The 14,270-nt window shown below is 37.3% G+C and overlaps 1 protein-coding gene across 1 annotated transcript in view; it reads left to right on the top strand.

The window, feature by feature from the left end:
* Window positions 1-14,270, top strand: part of LOC110309695 (60S ribosomal protein L6-like) — a 37,950-nt gene that overhangs the window by 13,101 nt on the left and 10,579 nt on the right.

The following is a 14,270-nucleotide window of genomic DNA, read 5'->3' as shown; positions in this document are numbered from 1 at the left end:
TTTGGGTTCTATAAGAGAGCAGGCTGAGCAAGCCAAGGGAAGCAAGCCAGTAAAGAACATCCCTCCATGGCCTCTACATCAGCTCCTGCTTCCTGCCCTGCTTGAGTTCCAGTCCTGACTTCCTTGGTGATGAACAGCAGTATGGAAGTGTAAGCTGAATAAACCCTTTCCTCCCCAGCTTGCTTCTTGGCCATGATGTTTGTGGAGGAAAAGAAACTCTGACTAAGACACATGGTATGGCTGCTCTAGGCAGAGAGGTTGACAAGTAAAAACTACCTGCTTCCTATAGGCAAATATTAGTGAAAGTTTGAATTAATTTCTTTAAAGATGGTACAAATATATATTGCTCTAATAAGTCTTACAGGATACTCAAATTCTGTCTAACATGGGCTCCACAGGAATTTTGGGTTGATTATCCTGATATGACAGATTAGGAAAAATGTCATAGAATAAGTTTTCACAATAAACAAAAGTATTTTTAGAATAGTAGGGAAATTGTATGAAAACAATTGTTTTAGGGAAGCTTTGAAGTCCTGCAGGATAATTCATATTCTCTGAATGTGGGCTCCATGGGAATTTTGGGTTAATTTCCTGACATGGCAACACAGAAAAAGCCTAAGAATAGGTACATACAGTATTTTAGTTTACTTCATTCATTTTAATTTTCAAAATGGATGTGATTGTGTGTTTTGTGGCTATATCATTCCTCTGGGAGAGAAGTCAAAATAAAGGATTTTCTAGTTACTGTCTCAAGGATATGCTGACTTGGCAGAAAAGTTTTGTCTTTGCATTTTTAGAAAAGGGTGATTAATGTTTGTACACCTTCCAAAGTAATATGGATCAGATATGCCAAAGGATGACCCCCTGAAGAAGTAGATTCCAGAGAATCAAACAAAAAATTATCTTGAGGATACTAAAATTTTGTTTTGAGATTTATATATTATAAATATTATAGCCTTGGTGAGTCTCATTGTCAGACATGTTGAACTGGCCAGCTTTGAACTCCTGATCTGTTGGACTTTTAACCAGATCCAGTCAAGACACAGACATCAGAGACTAAAAAAATCATTGGTGTGGCCTTAAGTACAACCAACTTTCCCATTTTCCCTTCCCTTCCCCCTTTTCAAAGATATCTCAATGCCCATATTGAGCTTGAAGAAGTTATGAAGAGTCACTGTCCCAGTTCCCTGGGCTTTGTGGCTGGAGGTAGTTATTCGAAGGTTGCCTTTCTGGGGTATTTAGAAATGATCATAATTGGAACAGGGAGGAAATAGAATTGATTGTGTAGCCATATCTCAATTGTTAGAAATCTTTGCAATAGTTACTAAGTTAAAGTCATAGTTTCTTATTTTGGTACAGAATTTATTTTGATGCAAAATCAATGCTTTCATTGGTATAAATTTCTTCTATTGATACAAAAAATTTTTAAAGGACTAGGCTTAGACTGAGTCCTTTGATAACTGTTATTATAAACTTATCTGAGATGTTTAAGCCTGTGAGTTAAGGGTCAAATAGCAAATTCATGGCTCTGAGTTTAATTTAAGTAAGTTTTCAGATAATTTAATTAGAAATAGCTCAGAGTAGTTAATGGACAAGAGGACAAATTACTTTACATAGATAGTTGGTTTTCAAAAATGTCAGAAATCCACAGAACGACAAATTTAATCTTATTTATTCTTTTGGTGTTGAGACACATCTACTCCTAGCAGCTCTCCTTTTGTGGATTCAAAGATATTGAACATCTCTACCTCCAGGTGGGGTAGTACTTTGTGACTAGGTGGCCACTGGCCAGAAATTGCCTATCTCTCCTGGAGACCCATGCCATTCTTAAAAGAACACAAGTTATATGTTAGAACAGCTTAGTTCTGCTGAGACAGAATAAGCTAGTCCTTAATAATTCCTGTATATAAGATGTCTGTCAGATTATCCTGGGCCAGAAGGCTGAAGATCCATGCTGCAACTTCCTGACCTACTGGGACTGTATAGCTAACCAGCTGTCTCTACAAATTGTCTCAGTTCTGGAAGCTGTATTAGGCTTCCTGTATTTTCAGAAAATGTTGGTCATTCTTGGATTTCTGACGGGGTTGTGGCTGGTTGTTGATTTTGGAAAGACTACTTATAGTCTCATAGCCAATCCAGTCTATTTTGCACTGAGAAAAAATATTTTAGAAGACAGTTTTCAGAGAGTATACAAGTTAAACCAGGACATAACATATGGATTTATAAATCTTTTAAGTTAGGATAAATGACAGAGTGTTCTAATTAATTATCAAAGATGATGAATTGAATGTTAGGTGTATCTTACACTTTATAATTTAGAAAATAGTAATAGTTGTGCTCAATTTATATTTGAGAGAAAAGGGGTTTTTTTTTGTTTTGTTTTGTTTTGTTTTGTTTTGTTAATTTGAACAGAAAGGGTGAAAGTAGCAACTTTCCCCCAATTACTTTGAGTATTAATACAAGAAGCCTGTGATTAGACAGAGAAAATGGAGGCAGAGCTAAGAGTTTCAAAAACAGAGACAGGGACAGGAAGAGAGAAGGAGGAGGAGGAGAATAGATGGATAGAGAAGAGGATGAACCTCATCTACATGGCTTTATATAGCCACAGGTAGCTATGAATATCATAAAATGATAGCATAATTGGGATAACTTGTCTATTCTAGGTGGGCAGCTTATATCATCAATTGGCTCTAAACTTATGTGGGTGTCTTACCAATTGAGAATTTACTGATATATAAAACTGACTGATAATTATAATCTTTAAGAGATTTTTATTTACTGGATTAAGGGGATTTGTGACAGTTACCCACAGAGGTGAATGGCTGGGAAGGTACAGGAGCTCTGAGTTAGTCTCCATGAGATGAAAACAGGCTGGCCATGCTGCCAGTACCTGGCTGGCCAACTTGCCAGGGCCTGCTGGTGTAATATGGTTTGATTTTTTAAAAATAATTTCCCGCAACACATGGGTTAATTTCTAGGTCTTTGATTCTATTCCTTTGATCTACATATCTGTCTTTGAACCAATACCATGGGGTCATTATCACTCTTGCTCTTTCGGACAACTTGAAGTCATGGAAGGTGATTCCCAAAGAATTTCTTGATGAGAAGTGTTTTGACTCTCCTGTGATTGTTTGTTTGTTTGTTTGTATTTCACATAAAATTGAGAATTGCTTTTTGATGTCTGTGAAGAATTGTGCTTGAATTTAATGGAGTTTATATTGAATCTGTAGTTTGTTTTTGGTAAGATGGTGTTTTTTTCTATGTTAATCCTACCAATCCATGAGCATGGAAGTTCTTTCCATCACCTGTGGTCTTCTTTAATTTCTTTCTTTAGGGACTTGAAGTTTTTCTCACACAGATCTTTAACTTTCTCATTAGGAGTTATACCAAGATACACTACATGATTTGTGGCTATTGTAGATGTTGTTGCTGCCCTATCTTCTCTCTAGGTCTGTTTATCATTTATGTAAAGAAAAGGAACTGATTTGATTGAGTCAATTTTACAGCTAGCAACTTTGTTAAAATTGTCTTTCAGATGTAAGTGTTCTCTGGTGGAATTCTGGATGTCCCTTATGTATACTAGCATGTATTCTATATATAGTAATACTCTGATTTCTTCCTTTCCAATTTGTGTCTCCTGATGTCCTTTCGTTGTCTAATTGTACTAGCTAGAACTTCAAGTATTTTATTGAATATATAGTGAGAGAGAGGGCATCCTTGTCTTGTTCCTGATTTTAGTGGGATTGCTTCTAATTTCTTTCCACTTAATTTAATGGTGGCTGTTGGTTTGCTCTAGATTGCTTAATATGTTTAAGTATGAGGCAGGAATTCCTGATCTCTCTAAGAGTTTTAAAATGAAGGGGTGTTATATTTTGTCAAAGGCCTTATCAGCATCTACTGAGATGATCATGTGACTTTTTTCTTTGTGATTGTTTATATAGTAGATTATGTAGGTAGATATTTATATGTTGAACCATTTTTTTTCATTCCTGGGATAAAGGCTTCTTGATCAAGGTGAATGATAGGTTTGATGTGTTCTTAGGTTTGATTTGCAAAAATCTTATTGAGTACTTTTGCACCGATATTTATAAGGGAAATAGGTCTAAAGTTCTCTTTGTTTGTTGGGTCTTTGTGGGATTTTCATGTCAGTGTAACTGTGACTCCATAAAATGAATTAGTTATTGTTCTTTCTGTTTCTCCATTGTGGTATAGTTTGAGAAATGTTGATATTATCTCTTCTTTGAAGGTATCATAGAATTTTTCACTAAAATCATCTAGTCCTGAATTTGAGGTTTTGTCTTTTTTTGTTGTTGTTTTGTGGGGTGTGTGTGTGTGTGTGTGTGTATATGTGTGTGTGTCTGTGTCTGTGTTTGTTTAAGGGGATAGGAGGTTTATAATGACTGCTTCTATTTCCATAGGGGTTATGTGACTGTGTCAATAATTTATCTGATTTTGATTTAACTTTTGTACATGGTATTTGACTAGAAAATCAACCATTTTTTAGAGATAGTCCAGTTTTGTTGAGTATAGGCTTTTGTAGTAACATTTGAGGTTTGTTTTTTTTTTTTTTTTTTTTAATTTCCTCAGTTACTGTTATATCTCCCTTTTCCTTTTTGATTTTGTTAATTTGGATACTGACCCTGTGCCCTTTAGGTTAGTTGCCCTAAGGGTTTATCTATCTTGCTGATTTTTCTCAAAAGAAGCAGCTCTCAGTTTTATTGATTCTTTGTATTGTTGACTTTGTTTCTAATTGATTGATTTCAGGCCCTAATTTGTCTATTTCCTGCCATCTACTACTCTTTGATGTGTTTGCTGCTTTTTATTCTAGAGGTTTCAGATGTGCTTTGAAGTTTCTAGTATAGGATCTTTCCAACTTTTTTATGAAGGTACTTAGAGGTATTAAATTTCCTCTTAACACTGCTTTCTTTGTGTTCCTTTAATTTGGGTATACTTTGTCTTCATTGTCATTGAATTCTAGAAAAATTTTAATCTTTTTTTACCCAGTTATCATTGAGTACAGAGTTCTTCAGTTTCCATGAGTATATGGGCTTTCTGTTGTTTTTGATGTTCTAGAGGACAAGCCTTAGTCCATAGTGATCTAATAAAATGCATGGGATTATTTCAATCTTCTTATATCTATTGAAGCCCTTTTCTGTCTGATTATATGGTCAACTTTGGAGAAGGTTCCATGAGATGCTGAGAAGAAGGTATATTCTTTTGTTTAATGGTGAACTGTTCTATAGATATCTGTTAAATGCATTTGGCTCATAGCTTCTGTTAGTTTTATGTCTCTGTTTAATTTGTGTTTCCAAGATCTGCCCATTAATGAGAGTGAGATATTAATGTCTCCCACTATTACTGTGTGAGGTCAATGTGGTTTTTCAAGCTTTAGTAAAGTTTCTTTTATGCATTTGGGCACAGATGTTCAAAATTGAGATTTTTTTCCCTTGGTATATTATTCTTGTTATGTATATGAAGTGCCCTTCCCCATCTCTTTTGATAAGATTTGAAATTCAATTTTATTGGATATTAGAATGGCTACTCCAACTTGTTTTTTGAGACTATTCGCTTGGAATTTTTTTCATCCTTTTACTATAAGGCAATATCTGTCTTTGCCACTGAGGTATGATTCTTGTATGCAGCAAATGCTGGATCCTTTTAAGTATCCAGTCTGTTAGCCTGTGTCCATTTATTGGGGAATTGAGTCCATTGATGTTGAGAGATATTAAAGACCAATTAGTTTCTGTTATTTTTGATGTTGGAGATGGTATTATGTATGTGTGATTCTCTTCTTTTGAGTTTGTTGTGAGATGATTAATTTCTTGTGTTTTCTTAGGGTTTTTTTGTTTGTTTGTTTTGTTTTTTTGTTTTTATTCCCTCTTTGTGTTGGAGTTTTCCTTCTAGTATCTTCTACAGGGCTGAATTAATAGAAAGATATTGTATAAACTTGGTTTTGTCTTAAAATACCTTGGTTTCTCCATCTATGATTGTCCCCACCCACAGGTCCATTCCTGCCCTGTGGTCTGAGGAATGTTAATTAGCCTCTCCCTTCAGGAGGGGCAAGTGTTTCATAATCTTCCCAAAGTTCCCGAGCTGACCATTTCGATCTAAAACTTATGAGCCTGTGGTCAAACTGCAAACTGCATCCAATGGAACACTGGAAGTTTAACAATAATTTTTTTCAACTATAATTTTTAAGTTTTTCTTGTAACAGCAGAGTATAGCTGCAATTTTGGGGGAGCAAAACCCAATTTAAACAATGTAAATGGTTCATTCTGAAAGAAAATAAAACTTGAGACCTGTGATTCAAGTAATTTATGTCAAATAGCCCAAAGAATTGTTTGTGAGCTTTGAAACCTGGGGCTGAGAACATAGAAGAAAAGGCCAGGACATGCCCGGGCAGGCCTGTCATTAAGACATTCCTGAGGCTGCTTGGCCATAAAGATAAAGAGAATGACAAGTCCAGACTGGCCCAGCACCTCCCTATCTCCCGCCCTTCTGACCTAAGATAAATGTTATCTGCATGTACAGTCTGCTGCTGTTTAAATGGACCAATCATGTGAAATCGGGGCAATTCCTCCCTGCTGATGTTTAAATGAATCAATCATGTGAAACTGTGCCAATTCCTCCCCCAGCCCCAGACCCTTTTCTATAAAAACCCCTAGCTTCCAAGCCTCCTGGTTGAATCCACCGTCTCCTGCATGAGACACATTTCAACCCAGAGCTCCGCCATTAAACTACCTCGTGTTTTTACATCAAGACTGTCTGTTCATGATTCTTGGGTACACGCAGAATCGGGTGTTGAGTGGGGGTTTCCCCACTAGGTTCTTTCATTTTTCTTTGAAATGGACACCAAAGGCATCACTTTTACGTTACAGAGTTTTTAAGTGTCTCCCTACTTTTGAACTGCAGTTATTGAGCCCGGGTCATTATGAGACAGTGGCCCAGAACACACCAGAACTTTAGAAAGCAAAACTCAACATCTAAAATCCAGTCTCTCCAAAAATACCAAATGAATCACCTCCATGTTAAAAAGTTTGGCTGCCCATTCCTGCATACAAACACAAGATGCTGCAGCCCTAATACCTGAAAGAGACACTGCCTTAAATCCTATCTTTTATAAGTCTGGTTTCTAAGATAAGAATTACATAGAATGTTACCCAATTAACATGTATCTTTAGAGACCTGTTTCCCTGGGCTGACTCATGGTACATGTTTTACTTCTGAATTAGTACAACCTGGAGTTACCAGTTTTAAGCCAACTTTTGTTACTGATGTTACAAATTTTTAATCATACACGATGACTTATACTTTTAAAATGAGACAGAAAATAATGAGGTGATTGCATACATTTACCTATTTAAACCAGACAAAATTCTTAATTTTTCTAGCTGTAATTTCAAGAGAGGGACACCTTGTTACCTGCTGAACCCAATAATTACAGTCACAGAGATTATTCTAGGAGAAACAGCCATCAATTCCCTTACCATAGAACTTGAGAAGCCGCTGGCCCCTTTAAGAGCAGCTTTTACAGAGAACCACTTGCCTGGGCTTTTTTCCAACTGTGCTAGATTCCTAACTACAGGTGCAGGGCTCCAAAGGCCAATTGAGACAGTTGTTTTTTTGTTTTTTGTTTTCTTTTTCTCTTTCTCTTCCTCTTCCTCTTCCTCTTCCTCTTCCTCTTTCTCTTTTTGTTTCTCTTTCTCTTTTTCTTTTATTTTTGAAATGAGTTAAAAGTAAATCAAAACTGAATAACTGGCAGATAAAGTTTTAACTGTTTTTTTTTTTTCTTTAGTATGTGAAACACAGAACAACAAACAATCAAACCACAAAACCAAAACACGGATTTAACATAAAACAGTCAGTTTTGACAGACATGGACAGATTTGTGAGCCAAGGACAGACAATAGACAGAGAGGGAAGAGAATTAGATGTCCCAATGGAACCTAGATATCCTACCTAAGGGACCCAGAACCAAGCATTCATCCAGTAGGAGCTAGAGGGGTGGCAGAACATCTCCTGACTTCCTCCTGTCCCTAGGAGAGCTCTGAAACAGCTTACATTAATTTTCCTTCTCTTTCGCCAAAGCACCCCTAGATAGTCAGAGAGGACTGCTTTTTCAAAAAGCCATTCTCTCATGTCTGGGGTGTAAACTATCTCTAGACAGGGTCCAAAGATTAAAAGCACCTATGAGAGTTACCTTTGCTTCTCTAGATTTTTAGCATAGCACTAAACACATACAACAAACACATTTTACCATTACCTTGTCCTTCAACAAGGTTTATTCAACTCTCTGTAATAATCTTGGAAAGCGCTATACATGTGCTCTTATCTTTTAAGAGCAATGGTACCTTCAAGGGAATCCATGGGCAAATATCTTTAACAAAATCAAAACATGCAAGCAAATCATATATTTTAACCTTTATCCCTTGTGCCTTTAAAGTATTTTTTCAACCCTTCCACAAATAATTCATGGCTATTCAACATCTGTCCCAATGATCTCTTCAGACTTACCAGGATCCCTAGTTGAGGCAGCAGGTTCCCATGCAAGGCGTCTTCCATACAAAATTCATTGCCCAACCAAAAACACTGTGGTGGTCTTCAATGATCCCTTCGTACTCGAGCCTCACTTTTGGCGCCAGCTGCCCTGACCTGCAGGACTTATATAACAGGGTTCTCAAGGGAAGGAAACTGCAACCAGTGACAAATTTGGGATCAGGAGATGTGAAGGAAGGAGACAAGACAAAAAATTCTGTTCAGGTCTCATTTACTCTTGGGAAATGGAGGGCTTATGAAGCTGAAAACCACAAACTTTATTTACTCAGGTTCACAGGCCAAACCAGTGCTAGGTAACACATTAACATGAAAGAAATGTCCACATTGTAAAATGTCTGGAGAGCCCCCTATCATAAAGTGTCCTGAGTCAACAGAACCAAGATAGGAGAAACAAAGAGTGTTAGTTTATAGATGATGGACCAGTGACAGGATGGAGACTTGAGATGTTAGGGGCTTCTCAGCCCCAACTTATGGTGATTGAGAGTTTGGCTGGGTATAGTAGCCTGGCCTGGCATTTGTGTTCTCTTAGGGTCTGGATGGCATCTTTCCAGGATCTTCTTGCTTTTAAAGCATGTGTTGAGAAGTCTGATGTAATTCTGATAAGTCTTCCCTTATATGCTTCTTGCTTTTATCCCTTAAAGCTTTTTCTTTTCTTTCTTTCTTCTATGTATTTCATGTGTTGCTACTTATGTGATGAGAAGATGGTCTTTTCTGGTCCAATTTATTTATTGTTCTATAAGCTTCTTATACATTTATGGCCATCTCTTTCCTTAGGTTAGGTAAGTTTTCCTCTATGACTTTGTTGAAGATATTTTCTGGTTGTTTGAACTGGGAATCTTCACCCCTTCTATTACTATTATTTTAAGTTTTGGTCTTTTCATTGTGTCCTGGATTTTCTGGGTGATTTCAATTAGGAGCTTTTTACACTTTGTATTTTCTTTGATCATTGTGTCAATATCTTCTATGGTATCTTCTAAGCACGAGATTCTCTTTGCTCTCTCTTGTATTTTGATGTTTGCATTTGTAGCTCCTAATCTCTTTCACAGGGTATTCCATATTCACAGTTGCTTCCATTTGTGATTTCTTTATTGTTTCTCTTTCCATTTTTGGTCAAGGACCATTTTGTTCAATTCTTTCACCTGCTTGCTTGTGTTTTCCTGTATTTCTTTAAGAGATTCATTTGTTTGTACTTGTACCTATTTGTCTGCCTTTTCCTGTATTTCTTTAAGGGAGTTATTTATATCCTCCTTAACATCCTTTTTCTGTGTTTGCTAGGCCCCGGCATAGCCTCACAAGAGACAGCTATATCAGGGACCTTTCAGCAAAATCTTGCTAGTGTATGCAATGGTGTCAGCGTTTGGAGGCTGATTATGGGATGGATCCCCGAGTATAGCAGTCTCTAGATGGTCCATCCTTTTGTCTCAGTTCCAAACTTTGTCTCTGTAACTCCTTCCATGGAACAACAATATGAACTAACCAGTACCCCCCCCAACCCCGAGCTCGTGTCTCTAGCTGCATATGAATCAGAAGATGGCCTAGTCAGCCATCACTGGAAAGAGAGGCCCATTGGTTGTGCAGACTTTATATACCTCAGTACAGGGGAACGCCAGGGCCAAGAAGTGGGAGTGGGTGGGTAAGGGAGTGGGTGGGCGAGTATGTGGGGGACTTTTGGGATAGCATTGGAAATGTAAATGAAGAAAATACCTATAATAATAATAATAATAATAATAATAATAATAATAATAATAATATTTTTTTAAAAATCCTCTTTCATCTTACTAAGATGGAATTTAAATCAGAATCTTGCTTTACAGGTCTGTTAGGGTATGCAGAGCTTGTTGTAGTGAGATAACTGGGTTCTGATGGTACCAAATTACATTGACTTCTGTTGCTTATGTTCTTGTGCCAGCCCCTTACCTGGTTGTCTCTTGTTTTAGCTATCCTAAGTGTCTCTGACTGGAGCAGGCCTCCTTGGAGGCAGATTCTACTCTGTAACATGGGTTAGAACAGGCATCCTGGGAGTTGTCTCTGGTTGAGAGGATGGGACTCATATGCTTCTGATTGAAGCAGACCTCTAGTGTCCCTGGTTAGACCAGACTCCCTGCATTCCTGGATAGGCCATATTTCCTGAGAGTCAGAAAGATTTTGTGTTCCAGGTATAGAACCTGTTCCTATTGTAGATGGAGGTACAATCCAGAAGGACTATGGTGTTGGGATAGATCCCAATTCTGCTGTGCTCTGTGGGGGTCCCCACTGGTATGGCTATTGGGGTGGGAGTCCCACCTCTGGTCCTGGTTATGGCAGGAAAATACAAGCTGCATGGTATGGGAGGGGTCAGAAATATAAATCTTTTAATGATCATGGAGCTTCTAGTTTTTTGCCACCTGGTTGGATGGTTATTAAACCTCACATAGCTGACAGACTCTACCCAACACTGGATTGGTATGTGCTTGAATGACATCCAGTTTTCATATGAATACTGAAGTCCAATCTGAACTTGGCCTTTTATATGTGTTCAGAATGTGCTCTTATCCACTGAGCCACCTTCTCAGCCCTTGATTTTCTTTCTTTTAAAGATTTACTTAGCTGGGCGGTGGTGGCACATACCTTTAATTCCAGCACTTGGGAGGCAGAGGCAGGCAGATTTCTGAGTTCGAGGCCAGCCTGGTCTACAAAGTGAGTTCCATGACAGCCAGGGCTATAGAGAGCAACCCTGTCTTGAAAGAAAAAAAAAATTACTTGTTCTTACTTTTGTATGTAAGAATATTGCCTCATAAATCTACCCATACTGTGTGTATGTCTTTGCTCATAGGACTCAGAGGAGGAGGTTGTGTTCTCTGGAATTCGACCCACCATGTGGTTGCTAAGAATTGAACCCAGGTCCCTTACAAGTCCTCAAGACCTCTGAGCCATATTGCTAGACCCCACATTTTATAATGAAATGATTGCATGCATATGCTCCCAAGGACTCAATGATTACATGTTTTTTTAGAAATTATTCTTGGAACCTGAAAAACATGTGGAAAATATTGGGTTAAACTATGACTTTTGTGAGGTTTTTAAATAACACTTTTTGAATACAACAGATATACATGAAACAGAATAATGCATATTACTCACAGAGGAGCAACCTAATTAAAAGAGGCAGAGTAGTGAATGAAAACCCCCAAACTGATGCACTGTTATAAAATATGTTTTTTTAAAAAACAATATGTTCGGGCTGGCGAGATGGCTCAGTGATTAAGAGCGCCGACTGCTCTTCTGAAGGTCCAGAGTTCAAAATCCCAGCAACTACATGGTGGCTCACAACCATCCATAATGAAACCTGATGCCTGCTTCTGGAGTATCTGAGAACAGCTACAGTGTACTTACATATAATAAATAAATAAATAAATAAATAAATAAATAAATAAATAAATAAATCTTTAAAAAAAACCAATATGTTCTTTAGATTTTATGCAGAAAATAATAAAGGAACTATATTGAACTCTTTTTGCCTCTTTCATTTAAAAAATGAATTATTCAATCATATCTTGTAAGACCTGAATGAAAAACAAAATCAAGATTTTATAATATATAATGCCTCCACTTCTCTTAATGTGATAATTTAGTTTTATGTGAAGCTACCATTTCTACAGATCTAATTTTTATAATTCAGGTAAATTTCTATACTCTTAAAATATGTGTCAATAAGTGAGTGCTTTAATGAAACTTTATCACTCAGACCCACTACCTCATATTTGCAATAGAAAAGCACAGTGGATAAAAACCTCAACATCAAGTTCTGGAGTATGTTCAGTTGGCATTTTGACTATTCCCATGAGAATGAGAATTGTCTAACAAGGTTAGGGTTATGATGTGGTTGAGGAAAATAAGCAAATTTATATTCTTTCACTCCATTTGAACTAGCACATTTTAGATTGCTGAATTATTCTTGAGTGTTTACCCAAGATAAATGAAAGACACTATTTTCCTCAGATGCCAGAACATCTCTTTGTCCATATAACTTCAACATTCACATGATATCAAGATGCACAGCTCTCTTTGGCATCTAATTTTTTTTTTTTTTTGTAAAATAATTGAAAGTAACTGGAAGGAATCCCTTCTAATGATGCAGCTTCTCCAGGGTTGTTGTTGGAATCTGGGGCTTCATGTGCCCTAGTCCTTTTGTTCTGTGAACATTTTAGCTTCTAAAAGTTTAGAATTTATTTTAAAGTCTATGCCCATAGAATTAAAATAGAACACACTTGATTTACTTATCTTCTTTGGACAAGTATTTTGAAGTACAAAGTATAAGTATTTGATTGAATTTGATTTATCCAGAGAAATTTTATCTTTACACCAAGTGCACTATTTATTTTCTTTATATTCCCAGAGAACAAAAGCATCTTTACTCATAAAAAAAAAAGATAAAAGATGGAAATGCAATCGTTTGTAATTCCTACTACCCCTTTCTAGTTCACAAATAATTCTGCAAAATAATATGAAGTTATTCTTCTATTACTAGAAAATGAGAGACCTTGGATGATTATTAAATAGCACCCGTGTACACATCCCCAACAGAAAGTGGACCAACTGGTCAGCAGGTTCTATAGTGTTCTTCCTCCTATGATCAGAAGTGAAGATACCTATCAACAGAAAAGATGGTGGAAGAATCACTACAAGTTCTCTGCTGAGAGCCTCTCTGTACAAATCCATATGGAGTCTATGAAATCCAAATGACAAGTACACCATAAAAGTGGTAGATAGTGATGGCACTCTGAATGCTGTGAAATGCCCCTATTGTTAAATTAGGCAAAACTATATAAACAAAAGGAATCTTAGTAACATCAAATATAGCAACGACATTTTTCATTTATTTAATTATTCATTCATTTTTACATCCCAATAGCTGCCCCTGATGCCCACTCCCTGTCACAACCACTCTGGCCTCTTAACTTACTGCAGGTCTACATACATCCTCTCCCATTGAGGTCAAACAAGGCAGTCCAGTTAGGAGGACAAGGATCCACAGGCAGACAATGGAGTCAGGGACAGCTCCCACTCCAGTTATTGAGGATACACATGAAAATCAAATTATACATCTGCTACATTTGTACATATCAGGAAAGGAAGGTTTAGCCCACATATGTCTTTGGGTGCTGTTTAAGTCTCTGGGTGCCCCCAAGGTCCAAGGTTAGTTGACTCTGTTGATCTTGTGGAGTTCCTGAGGTAAAACCTCAGGTTTTACCCCATCCCCATGCTAACTTCTCCATAAGACTCCAGAGCTTCATCTGCTGTTTGGCTGTGGGTCTCTGAATCTATTTCAGTTAGCTGCTGGGTGAAGCCTTTTAGAGGACAGTAATGCTAGGCTACTTACTGTCTGCAAGAATAATAGAGTATTATTCACAATTTCAGAGATTGTTTCTTGCCTGTAGAATAAGTCTCAAGTTGGGGGCAATTATGGGTTGCTGATTACCTCAGTCTCTGCTTCATTTTGCTCCTGCACTTCTTGTAATCGGGACAAATTTGGGGTCAAAGATTTTGTAGTTGGTTTGGTGTTTTTAACTCTCCACTAGGAGTCCTACCTATTTACAAGAGATAGTCACTTCATGCTCCATACTCCACCCCACCCCCCAAACCCTGCTTGGAGTCTCAGCTAATGTCACCTTCATAGAGTCCCTGGAACTTTCCACATCCAAGTAGCAACCAAGGTTTTATATGTTGAAAATAGA

Source organism: Mus caroli, chromosome 14 (genome assembly GCF_900094665.2).
Source record: "Mus caroli chromosome 14, CAROLI_EIJ_v1.1, whole genome shotgun sequence".
In the NCBI taxonomy this organism is placed as follows: domain Eukaryota; kingdom Metazoa; phylum Chordata; class Mammalia; order Rodentia; family Muridae; genus Mus; species Mus caroli.
The sequence above is the reverse complement of the archived record's forward strand: the minus strand, read 5'-3'. Positions and strand labels throughout refer to the sequence as shown.